The sequence below is a fragment of the Petaurus breviceps genome, unplaced genomic scaffold, assembly GCF_028583685.1.
Source record: "Petaurus breviceps papuanus isolate PSGF00001 unplaced genomic scaffold, PetGlider_PUasm1.0 90424, whole genome shotgun sequence".
Classification (NCBI taxonomy): domain Eukaryota; kingdom Metazoa; phylum Chordata; class Mammalia; order Diprotodontia; family Petauridae; genus Petaurus; species Petaurus breviceps.
The window spans coordinates 1,968,093-1,972,445 of NW_027187247.1; the positions used below are offsets into that span (position 1 = coordinate 1,968,093).

Here is a 4,353-nt window from a genome sequence, read left to right on the forward strand (position 1 = left end):
CCTATCTCTGAATAGGACTATTTCTAACTCAAGTTGGACAGAAACCTCTCCTATACTCCTTCCCTTTTTAGTCCCCTGTGATACTTTGGAAAAACCTCTGTTTGGGGAGGGGGCGAGGTATCTCAGTATTTCTTGCAACATGCTGTCTTTGTTCCATATGTGCCCCTATCCTACCTGCTTGGCACCCTTTGTCCTCTCTCTTTTTTGAGACTCTCCGTGTTTGGAATCTTTCATGCACAAATGGTCAGTGCTGGAACCTTCTAGAGAAGAGCCTCATAGCCAGTCCTTGTTACCTTATTGCCTGTGACATCAGAGAGAGACCTACCATTCCCTTTAAGACTCTAATATTCCCATTAAACCTCTATATTAATGTCTGGAATTGCCCTAAAATGTGAAGGATGAAAGACCCAGGTGTTATCCATAAAACTAGGAGCCATGAGAGCTTGACATGGCTGGGATGTGACAAGTCTGGAGGGAAGTTTCTCAGAGGATCAAAGGACCATTGACCCCCTTTCTCCTTTTGTAGCTAGCAGATCATTCCTCTGGGGGTTACAGCATTCTCCCTAGTTGTGTCTTTAAACACTAGCCACTTTAGCTTTCTTTGGTTGCTCCTGTCCCTGTGGATATGCCCTTGATTGCTGTTGACCACTCCCAGGTGTCTCTCTTCAAGCATTGAATATTGAGTAGGCATTGGAACCAGCAGGACCAGAGTTCAAATCCTTCCTCTGATACTTACTGTCTCTGCAATCCTGAACAACTCACTTAGCCACTCAGCCTCTAGGCAACTCTTTAAGGCTTTAACTTGCAGAGAAGGTGCTAACTTACATTGGTAGAGGTACTTCTCTCATCTGGGAGGTCCCCATAGCAATGAAATCACAGCTCTGGTTCTTATCCCTAATAAAGTCCTGCTACTTATAGTTTCGCTAGCCAATTGGCCTCACATGTCCCAAAGAGACTTAAGTTCCAAAGAGTAGCTGCCGTGAATTCCAACGGCCACCATTTTTTTCCTAGTGAGGGTGAATATTTGACAGCCACTGCAGTACCTACAAAATATTCATTCTTTTTTGTGATTCCCTTCAAGCTTTGTCCCAGGAATGTAACCTCCAAATTGTCTCTTCTGCTTATTTACTGTTACTAGATTTAAAACATGTGAACAGCTCCACAAAGAGACTTGGCTACATGGACAGTTCAACATGAAAGCCCAGATCATCCGGTTTGCTTCCTGTTTAAAATAAGAACCGTCAGTTGAACATCTGATACCATAAGAAAATATGATCTGGTCTGAAAATATTTCTAGCCGTCTGGCAGATTCTTTTACTCCAGGACTAAATTGTAAGCATGCAGACATTCTCATTCAATCTATGACATACCTTGTTACTAAGACGCAGCGTTTCTACCTATGTCTTGAACAACATCTGCTCTGAATTAAAGCATGCCTACATTCTCATTGTCAATTCACAGGATCTTAGGATCATAGGCCTAGCGGAAGGAAGGCTATCTGATTTAATTCCCTCCTTTTACAGACAAGGAGATAGATGGAGGCTGAGAGACAGGTATTGTGTCTTGCTCAAGATCACATAGGTAAAGTAAGAAGCAGAAGCAGTTTTTCAATCTAATCCAATAGGCAGTTATTAAAGACCTCCTATGTATAAGGAAGGTGCTGTACTTAGTGCTGGGAAAACAAAGATAAGATCAAAAACAATTCTAACCTTCAAATAGCTTACATCCTTCTAGGGCAAGGAGACATTTAAAGCAAGAAAGAAATACAGTATAATAATTACCATGTCTGTCCCACACTGAAATCATTATTTTTTTTCTCCCAAATTTTCTCTTTATAACTTCCCTATGACTGTAGAGGGTGCCACCAAACTCCCAGTCACTCAGGCCCACAATCTAGGTGCATTCCTCTAATCTTCTCTCTCTCTGTCTCTGTCTCTGTCTCTCTCTCTCTCTCTGCCTCTCTCTCTCTGTCTCTCTCTGTCTCTGTCTCTCTCTCTGTCTCTGTCTCTCTCTCTCTCTCTGTCTCTCTCTCTCTCTGTCTCTGTCTTCTGTCTCTGTCTCTCTGTCTCTGTCTATCTCCGTCTCTGTCTCTCTCTCTCTGTCTCTGTCTCTGTCTCTCTCTGTCTCTGTCTCTCTGTCTCTCTCTGTCTCTGTCTCTCTGTCTCTCTCTCTCTCTCTGTCTCTCTGTCTCTGTCTCTGTCTCTCTTTCTCTGTCTCTCTCTGTCTCTCTCTGTCTCTCTGTCTCTGTCTCTGTCTCTGTCTCTCTCTCTCTCTCTCTCTCTCTCTCTCTCTCTCTCTCTCTCTCTCTCTCTCTCTCTGTCTCTCTCGCTCCCCACAGTTTTCAGGTCCTGTCATTTCTACCTTTGTAGTATCTCTTGTATATGCCCCCTTCTCTCTTCTGACACTTCAACCACCTTGATGAAAGTTCTCATCACCTCATGTTTAGACACTGTAATAGCTTGTCTCTTCTCACTAAAATCCATTCTCAGCTCAGCTGTCATACTGATCTTCCTAAAGCACAACTTTCATCAAGTCACCCTCCCTGACACCTCCCTCTCCCCATTTAAACAGATATTGCTCCAGGATCAAATATAAAATTCTCTGTTTGGTTATTAAAGTCTTAGTGATACTGGCTTCTTTGCTGTTCTTTACAAAGGACTCTCCCTTGTCTCTGGGCATTTTCACTGTCTGCCGCCATGCCTGGAACTCTCTCCCTCCTCCTCGTCTCTGCCTCCTGACTTCCCTGGCTTTCTTCAAGTCTCAACTAAAGTCCCACCTCCTATAAGGAGCCTTTTTCAGTCCTTTTTAGTCTTCGTGCCGTCCCTCTGAGATTATCACCAATTTATTCTGTATATAGCCTTTCTGTACATAGTTCTTTGGATGTTGCCTCCCCTGTTAGAATGTGAGCTCTTTGAAATCAAGGCCTTTCGTTTGCCCATCTTTGTATCCTCAGAGCATAGCAAGAACCTGACCCAGAAGGAAATAAATGCTTGTTGACTTGACTTGAGGAAGCGGAGCACAGATGAGGGAAATCAAGAAAGCCAAGCACAAGCAGCTTTCCAGAGGACTGCTGCTGTGAACAGTTTCAAGGTTATGATTACACAGTATAGTGAACTCTCTATTTATTCAGTAACAAACTAAGACAAAACATTGAAAGAAATCAAAGCACAACATTCACAATGTTATAACTTAACAACTTATCATTAAAGTGGCCACATAGTTTTCACCCAAAGTGGTCACATAGTTTTAAGCAAAAGATAACATTCATTTAGTAACACAATCATTTAGTAAGTCCTTAATTCACTCATCCTTAAGGAGGCTTGTCTCCTTAATAGGCACAAAGTACAAAGGCCCCTTTGTACTTTGTGCCTATTAAGTTCTCCACCCCTAGGTCACAGTAAATCATAATCTTCTCAGTCAGCATCAGGTTTCATCTTGACTGAGGCTGGCTCTCAGCTTCCATGGTTCCTCTTCCATGGTCCCAGCTCCTGCCCCAATCTACACAACTGCCACCTGGATTGGAGGGCAGGCAGCTCCCAGCTCCTTGTCCAGTTCTTCATCCAGTTCCTTGTCCAGTTCCAGTTCCATATTGAAGCTCACAATGTCCAATCCACCTCAAGTCCTTCGCAGTTCCTGTTTCTGGGAAACAAAGCTTAATAGAGCCACAATAATACTTATAAACATTGCCAGCACCATCATCAATTCACTATCTGCCTGTGAAATCAACTCAGACCCACCAACAAGGTCTGAGAACTCAACACAAATCATCACCATAAAAATCAACAAAGACCCACAAACAAGGTCCAAGAAGTCAATACAAATCATCAGTAAAATCCCAGAACCTCCAAAACCCTCCTCCAGGACTTCTGTAAACAGACAACCAGAAAAATCCTCTTTCAGGGCTTCCAGTAAGGTCCCAGAGCTTCTGTACAAAGTATCACAAATAAACATCAACACAGACAAACATAGAGTGCCAAGATACCACAAGTTTTCTCCTTCTCCATGACAAGAGCTTCCTTCTCAGTTCTGCTTTCTCTACCCTGGGCCTCTCCTTACAGATGGTCATTAACTCCTCCTCCTCCTCTTCCTCCTCCTCCTCCTCCTCCTCCTCCTGTTGCAGAAATTCATAAGTTCTAGGATTCACAAGTTGTGGGATCTCAATACTTGAAACAAGGTGTTAACTACTGCTGTTTTAATTCAATAGCTGAAAAAAAGGTGTTAACTACGTGTTTGCTTGCCATTACATCTTTCTTTTTTTTCTTTTCTTTTTTTTTTAAAGTAATTGGGGTTAAGTAACTTGCTCAAGGTTACATAGCCAGTTATTTTGTGTGGGTACCAAGTATATGAGGCCGG

The 4,353-nt window shown here is 42.7% G+C and overlaps 1 long non-coding RNA gene across 1 annotated transcript; it reads right to left on the minus strand.

The window, feature by feature from the left end:
* Window positions 1-3,105: 3,105 nt before the first annotated feature.
* Window positions 3,106-4,104, minus strand: LOC138177514 (uncharacterized). The gene is made up of 2 exons (XR_011172528.1): window positions 3,983-4,104; window positions 3,106-3,639 (listed from the first exon to the last, which is right to left on the minus strand). It is a non-coding gene; the product is annotated as an uncharacterized lncRNA (long non-coding RNA).
* Window positions 4,105-4,353: the final 249 nt, after the last annotated feature.